Raw genomic sequence first — 13,232 nt, 5'->3', positions numbered from 1 at the left:
CTCAAAGCATGACCTGTGAATCTGTGCAGGTCCTTAGGAGTGTTTCGAAAGGTCTATGGGACCAAAACTATTTTCACAATAATTTTCATGGAGATATTTTAATTTCTAAAATGGCAAATATCAATTTATTGCAAACAAAAGCTTTAAACTTTTCTTTTTTTTTTTAAACCCTTACTTTCCGTCTTGGAGTCAATACTGTGTATTGGCTCCAAGGCAGAAGAGTGGTAAGGGCTAGGCAATGGGGGTCAAGTGACTTGCCCAGGGTCACACAGCTGGGAAGTGGCTGAAGCCAGATTTGTAAACTTTTCTTTAAGAACATCTACTCTTTTGGTTCTCCCCCAGAGTCAAACAGAACAGATCTAGTCTTTCTTCCAGGTGTCAGCTCTTCCAATATTTGAAGATGGTTATCATATATCCCCACTAATGTTCTCTTCTCTGATTTAACCATACCCATTTTTTTTTAAAGTCTTAGAGTAGAAACTCAGAAGAAAAACAACTGCTTGATCACATGGGTCGAGGGGGATATGATTGGGGATGTAGACTCTAAATGATCATCCTAGTGCAAATATTAATAATATGGAAATACATATTGATCAATGACACATGTAAAACCCAGAGGAACTTCTTGATTATGGGAGAAGGGGAGGGAAAGAATGTGAATCATGTAACCATGGAAAATTGTTCTAAATCAATTCATTAAATAAATTTTTTCAACTAAAAAACCCTTACCTTCCATCTATACTATGTATTGAACTATATATACAATGTATTGAAAAATACTTTGTATTGATTCCAAGGAAGGAGAGTTATAAGGGCTAGTCAATGGGGGTCAAGTGACTTGCCTAGGGTCAAACAGCTAGGAAATACCTGAGTCCAGACTTGAACCCAGGACCTCCCATTTCTGGGACTGGCTCTCAATCCACTGAGCCACCTAGATGCCCCCAACATTCCTATTCCCCTCATCTGATCCTTATATGTCATGACCTTGAGGACCTTCACCATCCTAGTTTAGAAGTATGAGACAAATGGAAAACAGTGACTTTCCAAAAAATAGCGCCTCTCCTAGTTCCCTACTCTGCTTCAAGTTGAACTTTTTACCAGTGGATTAGAAACTCCTTTTATCTAGGAAAGGAATAGCTAAATTTTAGGGTAATGGAATCATAGAGCTGGAAAGGACCCCAAAGTCCCCTATTCCAACTCCATCTTTTTTTTTTTTTTATGAATGAGGTTAAGTAATTTGCCCAAAGAGACAGAGGCATGATTTGAACCATAAGCAGAGCTTACCACTGAATAATGGAAGGTTCCTGAAATGGTCGAAGGTGTTTTTGTTTTTGTTTTGTTTTTAATGGATTCTATTTCACCCCTGGTCTTAGAGGGACATTCCTAACATCTTTAGTTGCCTGAAAGAAAGATTCAAAGACTTTCCATGGGTCTCTTGACTCATGTCGAAAAGTTCTTGTTCCTGAATCTGTAATCAAAGGGACAAGCTGTGTTGGGTCATTTCCTTGAGATTATATGGCAACGGAAAGAGTCAGCGTTTGCCTGTCCCTACTTCCACCAGTTCTCATTTGGAGAAAATGCAACTGCTTAAAGCATGCGTCCTTTGTCCCTTAGTTTGGCTTCCGCCCTTTTAAACGAGTAGAGTCCGTGATCTGGAGGTAAGAGCAATTTTTTTTTCTCATCTTTCTTACTAGTAACAAGAGGATGGGAAGAGGATTGCTATTTTCTCGCCTTAAAATACTGCAGCAGAAACAAGGCAGAACTTGGTTATTAAAGAGGGAGAGTCTGAAGGCGATGTGCAAGAAAGCGCTGTTTTCTTGGTTCCCTCTGGACCAACTGGACCGATTCTCCTTCTTTAGCATTTTAGAAAGGTTCCAACTTTTGAAGACTCGGATGCCCCACAGAGTAATGAAAAGGGGAGAGGGGGGTCTGCTTGCTATCTACCCTCCTGCTAGTTTTCCTGGCATTGTCTTCAATGCTGTCTTCACCCACTTTGTTCATTCTAATTTAGCATCTGGGGATTCTGTCCCATTACTGTTGGGTTTTTCCTCTTGTCTTGAAAAGCGACTTAATTATGCTTTTAAAGCCCCAAAGATTGTTTGATCAGCTTTGTTACTCTGGATTTGGGAAAGGTACACATCCAGCTGTTGGGAGTGGTGTGGGAAACTGGGCAGTAATGAGCAAAACAACGGGCTTTCTACGTGTCCTTATTAAATCGCTCATCAGCAAGTCGTCTTTGCCCTTATGTGTTTTCAGAGCTACGTGGAAGCATAGCTGGGGCGGGGGGCATCCCAGAACTCATTAGCAGCCTTTTAGAAAGCATCTTTTGATGGAAGCCTCTGTTTTACTTTGAGAAAGAAGCAGGGGAATTTACTTTTGTGCTCACACTGTATGTAATTGGGAAATGACCTGTTGTCAGAGATTGCTTTATTAGTATCAATTATTATAATAAATAAATTGTATAAAATATATTATACATTTTATATTATATATAACAAGTATTATAATAAATAAAAATAAAAAGTAATAATTTATTATTATTATTATCTTAAGGGTAATTCTTAATTCTTCCTTGTAAAATGACTATAAGTAAACTCAAGCAGGGCAGCGAGGTAGCTCAGTGGATGGAGAGCCAGCCCTTGAGGCAGAAAGTCCTGGGTTTGAGTTTGGCCTCAGACACTTCCCAGTTGTGTGACCCTGGGCAAGTCACTTCACCCCCATTGCCTAGCCCTTACCACTCTTCTGCCTTGGAACCCACCCACAGTATGGATTCTAAAATGGAAGGTAAGGGTTTAAAGAAAAATAAGTAAATGAGCCAGATTTCATCTGTCTTTTGTGTTTTCTTGGTAGGTAGCTGTTAGAAGTGAGAGAAGGGTTTTAAGTGGATGGGAGAATCTGGGGAAACACCAGAAAACAAAGGAAGTTGTCTCATAGAAGAGCCTGGAAAGCCCTTGGGGAAAGAAGGAAGTCTGCAGAGGAAGTGGATAGGGCTTGAGAAAAGAAGAAGAAAATCAAAAATACTGGAATCCTGTGGCACCCAGGGAAGAGAGCTGGGTTTTCAGGCAGAGGGCTGAGGTTCAGATGCCAGCTTGCTCCTTAATTGATACTTCATATCTGTGTGACCATTTTAATGTGAGAAGTCGTGCAGGGGAAAAGAGATCTCTAGATGTAGCTATCATGGCAACATGATATTATCACAGAGGAGGCACCAGAGAAAGCTCAATGAATTTAAACTAGGACTTGAGTTCAAATTCGGACTTTTCACTTGACAGCTGTGCGACTTTGGGTAAATTACTCAATCTCTCTGGGTCTCCGCTATAAAATGAAATCATTGAATTATATGGCCTTTAAGGAATCTTCCAGTTTATGATCTCTGATTCCCAAGATCCTCTGACAAGGCAGCTCCCTGGCTCATAGAACAGCATGGGGGTGAGAGATACTGACCCCCTACCTCCACGATGTTTAGCTTGAGGTTCCTTCCCTGCTAGATACAACTACCTTGTAATGTGATCACCCTGGAATGCCAATACATAAAGCCTTTTGGACAGGGATTGTTTATAATATGCCTTGATTAAATTAATACTGTATATAAGAGACTACATTAGCTATTATTCATTATTAGAAAAGATCCATTCTGTGATTTATCCGTGTTGTAATAGTAATAATAGCTCTGAGCATTTTAAAGCTTGCAAAGCATATTTTCAGATTTTTAAATGTATTAATGACCTTTGTAAAGCACTTTGTAAATGTTAAAGCACTATATAAATGCTATCCATCACCATCATTATTATCAGCATTTAATTATGTTGATTTTTTTCTAGTCGTCTTTTTCTTTAAAAAAAATTATTTGCTGTATGGGATGGCTCTTAGAGAGAGTAATAAAGAGTGATACAAATGGAGGGGCAGATGGGTGGCTCAGGGGATTGAGAGTCAGACCCAGAGATGGGAGGTCCTGGGTTCAAATATGACCTCAGAAAGTTCCTAGCTGTGTGACCCTGGGCAAGTCACTTAACCCCCATTGCCTAGCTCATACTACTCTTCTGCCTTAGAACCAATATACAGTATTTATCCTAAAATGGAAGTTAAGGGTTTAAAGGGGAGAAAAGGGGAAATTTAGGCAATGTAAAAACAAAAGATCAATAAGACTTTAATTTTAGAAATAAAGTTTGAAGAGGCAGCTAGGTAGAACTTCACTGTCACAAGAAGAAATAGTTTCCTTTCAGTTTACTTCTTCTATTTCATACAGTGGGATAGAGTGACAGATGTGAAGTTGGCTTCAAATCTGGCCTCAGACACTTCCCAGCTATATGACCCTGAACAAGTCACTCAACCCCCCCCCCCCGCATTGCTTAGCCCTCACTGCTCTTCTGCCTTGGCACCAATACACAGTATTGATTCTAAGATGGAAGGTAAGGGTTAAAAAAATAGTCTTGGAGAAAGATGATGAAGGCTGAACAAGAATAATAACTGATGAATGTTGAAGAGGGGATAAACACAAAAGCAATTGTGGCTACAACTGGCAATATTTTGTAGGCTTAGATACTTCAGGTCTATAGAAAATAGTATTTTGGATAATATTCTGTGATCCAACAATTAGCTAAATCTTATGGTTTGCAGGAGGCCTTTTCTGGTGCCCCCGGCTGCTAATGCTTTCCCCTTCCTATTATCTTTCATCTTCTCTGACTACACATATACCTGCAGGAACACACTTCAGTAGATAGTCATAAATATATATATGAATATATATATATGTGAGAGAGAGAGAGAAGGATGAAGGGAGAGAGGGAGAGAGAGAGAGAGAGAGAGAGAGAGAGAGAGAGAGAGAGAGAGAGAGAGAGAGAGAGAGAGAGAGAGAGAGAGAGAGAGAAAAGAAGGGAGAGAGGGTGGGGAAAGAGATAGGCAGACTGACATAAAGAGAGAGATGGATGGATGGATGGATGGATGGATGGATGGATGGATGGAAGGAAGGTTAGGCAGACTGATAGAGATGTATCGATAGATGGATAGAGAGAGACGGATGGATGGATAGGTGCATAATAGGCAAACTGAGATAGATAGGTAGATAGATAGATAGATAGATAGATAGATAGATAGATAGATAGATACACAGACAGATAGACAGACAGACAGATAGATAGATAGATAGATAGACAGACAGACAGAGACAGATAGACAGATAGATAGATAGATAGATAGATAGATAGATAGATAGATAGACTAGACAGATCAATAGATAGATGAGTTAGATATAAATGTGTATTCTATAACATACCACGTTATTTGCATGTTCTCTCCCTTATTAGAATGCATGCTCCTAGAGAGAAAGAAATATGATTTTGGCTTTCTTTGCATCTCATGTGTAGCACAGTTCCTGACACATAGTAAGCACATAATGAATGAATGAATGAATGAATGTTCCTTGACCAATTATATTATATTATAGTTTTTGTGAATGCTCTAATTGAAGTGAAAGGGAATTAATTTAGTTATCAAAAGCCAGCTGAATAAGAAGCATTCCTAGATGGGGCCAATATCAAAGAATTTTAGAATCACAGGTGATCCAGAAGGCTGATCTTGGCTTCCCCAAGGTCACACAGATTCTTAGCAGCAGAGCTAGGACTAAAACTCAGTCCGTTGCTCCGGGTCCCAGAAGAACTAACTCTATTCATTGCCTCCACAGTGAATTCATTTCAGTATCTGACTTTATCCATGTTGCCACCACTTCATGTAGCATAAAAGTTTATTTATGGCTACACCTTGCCATAGAAATGTGAAAGATGCTTTTCTGAACTGGGTCCTTCTACAAATTAAATCCAGTGTCCTCTTGCAACAACTTGCAAGGGACAAGTACTGGCTGATGGAGGATAGGATGGGAGAAAAAATACCCACCTCATGTAAGGAAGCTAATCAAAAGCAATGTTGTACTATGAGAGATCAAATAAGTCATGGCTTTATTCCCTCTTACTTTGAACATATTTTTAGAACATAAAAATGCCACCAAATTATCTTGGCAGAAACCTGGTCTCAGACTCACAATTCAAGTCTTGCACTGCCTCATGCCCAAAAAACCAATTCTGCACAGTTGCAATTAAGCCTCCGTTCAAGATGCCTGTAGACAGGCTACAGAGGTTTAAAAATGAAAGATGTTTTTTTCTGAAGTGCAGATGCAGCCTGGCACGAGAAAAGTGGCACATGTGACTTACAGCTTTAGAGAAATAGATCAAGGATAGTCAAATAGCTTGTCTCCAAAGAAAAGAGATGCAGGAAGATGGAGAGAGCATGGAGGGCCTTCTTCATTCCTAGGGGAGATTCTCCCTTTAATAGAAAACTACCTAAAGCATGATGGCAAAGGCTTTTTTGTGGTTCCCTGCTTGGTTTCTGCCTCCCCGTTTATTCTTTAATAACATTTGTTTTGAAAGAACTCCATGAGCCCATTGAGGTGGTACCAAAGGAGACCCATATACAACTTCCCTTATGCAATGATTGTTCTTTCTTACTATATAAACTGCAAAAAGTGGCAGCATGGAATGGAAGGAAGGAAGGAAGGAAGGAAGGAAGGAAGGAAGGAAGGAAGGAAGGAAGGAAGGAAGGAAACAAGGAAGCAAGGAAGCAAGGAAGGAAGAAAATCTACCACTTTCTATATGATCTTTGGCAACCTGAGTCCATTTTCTAGATCTGCTTCACACATGTAAAATCCAAAATTTGAACTAACTTAGCCTTAGGGTCCCTTTCAGTCAGTAAGACAGTTAATAAACATTTATTAAGCGGACAGCTGGGTGGCTCAATGGATTGAGAGCCAAGCCTAGAGATAGGAGGTCCTAGGTTCAAATCTGACCCCAGACACTTCCTAGCTATGTGACCCTGGGCAAGTCACTTAACCCCCACTGCCTAGCCTTTACCACTCTAGGATTGGTTCCAAGGCAAGGGTTTAAAAGAATGAAAAATTTAAAAAAATATTTATTAGGTGCCCACTATGTGCCAGTCACAGCCCTAGATTTTTAATCATGTGACTTTAGTCAATAAAGGATTACATTAAATCACTGCTTTCAGCACTAAAATCACATATTACCCTAGCAGTGGAATGTACAAGCTTTATTCAGTCAAGACTAGTTCAAAGAGAAGCAACATGAAACCAGCAATAATTATGGTACCCAAGGACTTGGGTTCAGATCTGACTCTGATGCTTTTTACATTTGTGACTTTGACAGATCGATCAGTCCTCTGGTTCTCTTTTCTATAAAATGAGTGGGGGGGAGGGCAGAGGGTTGGACTAGATGGCCTCTCACCTTTCCAGCTCTGAATCTGTGAGTCTAATGAGATATGGTCCTATAAAAAGATTCTAGCTCTGAGATTCTTGTTATCCTGCCATCAGTCCCAGCCAGTAACAATAAACTCAGCTCCAATATTCTCTCAGCGATTCTGTACAGCTGTAAATCACAGAACACTACAATCTCGGCAAAATTAAGATTGCAACTCAAACGGCAGTAGAATGATAAATAGTGAACATAAATGGTCTATACCATATGATTCTTAAATAATATTTTATTTTTCTCCACAACGACATTTTAAAATTATTTTGAACATTCATTCTTATTTTGAATTCCAAATTCTCTCCCTCTCTCCCACTCTTCCTCACTTCCCCACACCCTGAGACAGTAAGCAATAGGATGTAGATTTTACATATGCAATCATGTAAAACAGTTTTCCATATTGGTCATTTTGTGGAAGAGATCTTGAGCCAAAAAAATGAAAGATAATGAAACAGACTTCATCAGTTCTTTCTTTGGGATTATCTTGGATGCTTTTATTGCTGAGAAATAGCTGAGAATTCACACTTGTTAATCAAACAATATCGCTGAGGCTGTGTTCAGTGTTGTCCTGGTTCTGCTCACTTCACTTTGCATCAATTCATGTAAGTCTTTCCAGGTTTTTCTGAAATCATCCTGCTCATAATTTCTTATGGAATAATAGTATTCTATTATAGTTGTGTACCATAACTTGTTGACCATTTCCCGGTTGATATCTGTACCATATTATTAATAATGACTCCTGTTTGAGAAATAACATAAAAGACATTATCAAAAGACCATAAGGTCATAAAGATGGACCAGCCAAAAAATAAGAGTAGGCATCAGCCTATAAACAATCTCAGTGGAACACTGCTAATAGAGAAATAAGAAATGGACAAGCAGAAGGGCTGCTGCACATTGGGTCATCTTCTACAGAGGATTTGTGGGATTTATGGGCTAGAAATGGACAGAATGGGGGAATATAGAGGAGTTTCAGTCTACAGCAGTGGAGTGGAGTGCCTACACTCACAAAATTGTGCATCTACTAAAGCCCTCGAACATTCACAAAAAAATAAAATAGGTTCATCGTATTGGGAAGCTAACCAAGAATTTTCTAGGACCATTACAATTTTGAAATTTGTAATCAGTATCTTAGTCATAGGAGAATAGATCTAGAGCTAAAAAGAATTTCAGAGGCCAATGCTAACTGCATTTCAATAGATGAAGAAACTGAAGCCCTGGGAGATTATATGTCTAGCCTATATAGGGAGTAAATGGTTGGAGATGGAATTTGAACCCAGGTCTTCCAATTCCAGAGTTAAGGATCCTTCCACTGTCCCTCGGTAAGATTTCAAATTAATAAGATAAAATGAAGACTGTTTCCAAATACAAATTTGGCAATGAGATCTGGGAATGGGAGATGGGAAGGAAAATGAGCCACAAAACCATTTGGGAATCAGATCCACTGATGATAATCATGCTTTTGACTGACTTCATCAGTATCAGAAAATATAACTGAAGAATGAATTATATATCTATCTCTAATATAATAGATTTTTAAAAAAAGAAATGTGGATATTTTATAAAATAGTATTTAGACAGACCCCTCCTAGACAGTCCTTTACCTAAAGTAATTGACAGACTGGCATTTGTCACCAAACATTTTATGTTAAATGTCTACTATTGTGATCTAGGAGGGCAGCTAGGTTGCACAATGGACAGAGTTCTGGATCTATCATCCAGAAGACTTATCTTCTTGAGTTTGAGTCTGGCCTCAGACACTTACTAGCTTTGTAACTCTACACAAGTCACTTAACCCGGTTTACCTCCCTTTCCTCATTTGTAAATAAGCTGGGGAAGGAAATGGCAAACCTCTCCAAATCTCCAGTCTGGTCTCAGACACTTCCTCCCTGTGTGACCCTGGGCAATTCACTCCATCTTGATTCCTTAGCCCTTGCCACTCTTCTGTCTTAAAAGTAATACTTAAAAAGATAAGGATTAAAAACAACAACATTCTATTATCTTTGCCCCAAATGGAGTCTCAAAGAGTCAGAGCTGGCTTTTTAAACAAAATGTGTTCTAGGTGTTGTTCTAGGTGGTGGAGACAAAAAGTGAAACAGCCCTGGCCCTCATGGAACTTATAGTCTATTAAAGGAGAAAGAAGACTTTATAGACAGAATATTGATCCTTTGTTAGATATTCAGAATAATAACATTTTCTATAGAAGTTGACAAAGGATGTTTCTCACCAGTAAATAATGCATCTATTATTGTCCTCATTTTACGGATGAAGAAACTGAAGTTCTAAGAGATTATCCATGCACACAAATGTAGTATCTAAGGTAGGATCCACAAGATCAAATCTCCAGACTCTTACTGCAACCCTCCAGCCATTGCACCATGCTGCCTTTTGGAACCAGAGAGAATCATTTTACCTCTCCCTCCATAGCTATTTATAATATTCTTCTGGGAAATGTATCTGTGTCTTGAGCAACAGTTCTGGGTGCTTCTTGAACAAGGAGATATGGGTGTGTTTTTTTTTCCCTCTCTCTCTCTTGGGACTTTCTCTTTTACTCAGTGGAGAATTATGTCGCTATAGCAGTGCCTGGGAAAGTAATTACTACACTTAACCACTGGAGCTACCACCAGCTCTCTGGGGACTGATCAAGAAAACTCCCAAGACCTCAGAGAACCAGCTACAGTGGATTTGGGGGAAACAAGACATTGCCATCAGCAAAATCTACCCTTGCTCTGCGATCCCATTGAACAGCATTAAGAATGAAGGAGAGCCCCATCGTTAACAGACCAAGAACTGTGGACCAAAGAAAGATGTGATGAGAGCATTTCTTCCCATTCCATTTTCTTTATCTCATCTTGCAATAACACTAAAAAACCTTTTTGGCCTGAGAGAAGAGAGAGGTGCTGATTCCCCAAGATCCTCTGTTCATTTAAGAATTAGCATTCTGTTCCAGTTTAATTATCCATTCAGATCAGTTGCTGGCAGCTGTGGCCCCTGCCACCCCCAGGGGAACAAAGGACAGCCTCCAGATGCTCTCTGGAACACAAGAACCTAAGAAATGGCCAGGGCTGTTCTGATAACCTGTTGGTTTGCTTCAGATTAATTTAATATTATTGAGTCATCCTGCTTCTGCATTCATATGAAGCAGGGCTGGGGGAGGCAGTGGGAGTGGACTATAGAAATTTTATCTCCCTGTTAAATGGCCATAGCTCCCAATCCAAGCCATTTTCTGTTTTTAACCAATAATGCCCATCTCAGTCAACTCCAGTGGCTTCCAAATGCTTCCAGGTCAGGGGTTCAGAACCTGGTGTCTATGAACTGTTTTTTGAACTAATTGGCTTCCTTTGTGATCGTAGATATTTTATTTTGGGCCATTTAAAGCATGATCCCTAGATGGCATCCAGACTACCAATGGGAGCCATGACACAAAAAAGGGTCAAGAATGCCTGGTCTGAGGTTGCCCTGAAGACCTCAGGGGGAGATGACCAACAGGCAGTTTGCAGAGAGGAAAGGAAATAGTTCCAAAGCCCCCAGTGTTCAGCAAACTCAGTGATAACCCCTAGATAAAGGAGAGCTAACCCTCTGCTGGGTATTTATAGACCCTTCTGCCTCGGGATAAAATAGAAACTTCTCTGTTTACATTTGGAAGTGCTACTCAGCCTGGTTTTTTAGCCTCATTTCATATCTCTCTCCCTCTTCCAGTCCCTCTATGCTGGCATTCTCCATCTTCCACCTCTTTGTCTTTGCAGTGGCCATTGTGCATGCCTGAAATGCCCCTTCTCCTTACCTGGGCCTCATAGAGCCCTTTTCTGTTTTGAAGATGCAGCTGAGGTGCCATCTTCTACTTCATGTCTTTCCTGATCCTTCGTATTGCTAATGCCTTCTCTCCCAAACTACCTCGAATTTAACTATTTGCTCTATATTTATACTAATTAGCGTTATATTTATGCTGTATGTATATTTTATGTACTCTTTTTATTGCCCCACTAAAATATCAGCTCCCTTCAGGTTATTGCCGTTCAGTCATCTCTGTCTCTTTTCATGACCCCATTTGGGATTTTCTTGGCAGAGATACTGGAGTGGTTTGCCATTTCCTGCTCTAGGTCATTTCATAGATGAGGAAACTGAGGCAAACAGGATTAAGTGACTTGCCCAAATTTGAACTTAAGTTTGAAGGTGCTTTTTTATTCTTTGTACTTAAATACCCCAGGAAGTTAGGATAAAGTGGATAGAAAACTGGCTTGGGGTAGATAGAATGGATAGAAAACTGGACTTGGAATAGAAAGAATGGACAGAAAACTGGGCTTGGAATCAGGAAAACTCATCTTGCTGAGTTCAACTCCAGCCTCAGATACTTTCTAGTTCTGTGACCCTGAGCAAGGCACTTAACCCTGTTTGCCTCTATTTCCTCATCTGTAAAATGAGCTAGAGAAGGAAATGGCAGACCACTGCAGTATCTTTGCTAAGAAAACCCCAAATGGGTTCACAAAGAGTCAGACACAATTTGAACAATAATTTAAATACCCAGAAATAATGAAGGACCTGGAATATAGTGAATATAATAGGAGGGTGTTTTATCATTAACAGTAAATTAATATAGTTCTTCAAGGTTTCTAAAGTACTATATAGACATGGTTTTATTTGAAGCTCACAATAATGTTGCAAGGTAGGCATTATTATCTCCGTTTTTCAGATGGAAAAACTGAGAAAGAAATGGTCAGTGATTTGCCCAAGATAATAGAACAAGAGTCTAAAATAAGATTCAAATCTAGATTTCCTGATTCCAAATTGATCAGATCTATCTACCATTGCTTCTTTTTCTTTTTAATAAATACTTGCCGAGGTATTGCTTGATGTCCCTGCTCTGTTCCTCAAGGGGTTTTGAGATTCTGTTTGGTCCTAATCCTTCCTATAGCCTTCACCTCTTGGTGGAAGAAACTAATTTAATGATCCTTCCTGGTTCGGGTTTAGATGTTAGTGTTCCATTCTCCCAGCTTTAGTCTTAAAATGTCTGGCCAATGGTTCCAGTCTTTTTGACTAAGAGGGGCCCAGGCCAGTGTAAATATTTTTGCATTTCTTGGATCCCAACATGGCAGTCCTCTTGGGGAGACAATGGCAGTTTGACAAGTCAGTCAATAAGTTCAGAGAATTCTTAGCGTTGGAGATTGTGTCTAAGGACTAGGCTTCAAATCCAACCTTTGTGTTCTTTGGAAAATCCAATTGGACCTCAATTTCCCTGCCTTTAAAAATGAAACATTTGTATTATTGTATCTGAAGACTTTCCACTTCTAACCCTATTATCTTGAGACTCAGGTTCTAAGCCTAACTCTGCTCTTGACAGTTCTGGGCAATTTGCTTTGCCTCTCAGGGTCTCAAATTCCTAATCTGTAAAAGCAAAAGAATTAGACAAGATGATCTCTGAAATTGATGATCCTATCAATTTTCTGAATAAATAACAACATAGCAAAATTCTGGAGTCATCGTAAATTATTTTACATTTTATCCATTGTTATGGAGTCTATCTGTGCCCATTAGATTGGGGGGGGGGTTAGGAGGGGAAAGTGGGATGCTTGAGGTTTGAGAGGTGCTTCTGCATCTATCATTTCATCTATTTGAAAAACACCTAGAAAAGAAATTCTCTCCACCAATACAGAATGGCAACTCATCTGTTGCCATTAAAATTTTAGAGAATTCTTGGGGATGCTGAAAGGTTTACTAACTGTCCCAGAGTGAGAGAGCTAATAATTGATAGAGAGGAATATAGTACTGCACATCTACCTGTGTTTGAATACAAGACAGGGTCTGCCTAAGTTTGAAGTTGGCTCTCATATGGTGGGATATTATAGGGAAGAGATTCTTGTGTTGTATTCCCAACACTTAGCACAGTATCAGGCACGTAGGAAATATTTAATAATATAATAAATA

The 13,232-nt window shown here is 39.5% G+C and overlaps 1 protein-coding gene across 3 annotated transcripts in view; it reads left to right on the top strand.

The window, feature by feature from the left end:
• The window catches only part of FRMD4B (FERM domain containing 4B), a 395,155-nt gene that overhangs the window by 194,765 nt on the left and 187,158 nt on the right, over nt 1-13,232 (top strand). Inside the window, exon 1 of one of the 3 annotated variants that reach the window (XM_007500069.3) lies at nt 1,562-1,658. The exons of the other annotated variants lie outside the window; for them this stretch is intronic. The gene's annotated coding sequence lies outside the window, so the exon portion shown is untranslated. Of the gene's footprint in view, nt 1-1,561; nt 1,659-13,232 lie in introns of those variants that run through there. 3 annotated transcript variants of the gene reach the window in all.

The sequence above is a fragment of the Monodelphis domestica genome, chromosome 7 (genome assembly GCF_027887165.1).
Source record: "Monodelphis domestica isolate mMonDom1 chromosome 7, mMonDom1.pri, whole genome shotgun sequence".
NCBI classification, from domain to species: Eukaryota; Metazoa; Chordata; class Mammalia; order Didelphimorphia; family Didelphidae; genus Monodelphis; species Monodelphis domestica.
The sequence above is the reverse complement of the archived record's forward strand: the minus strand, read 5'-3'. Positions and strand labels throughout refer to the sequence as shown.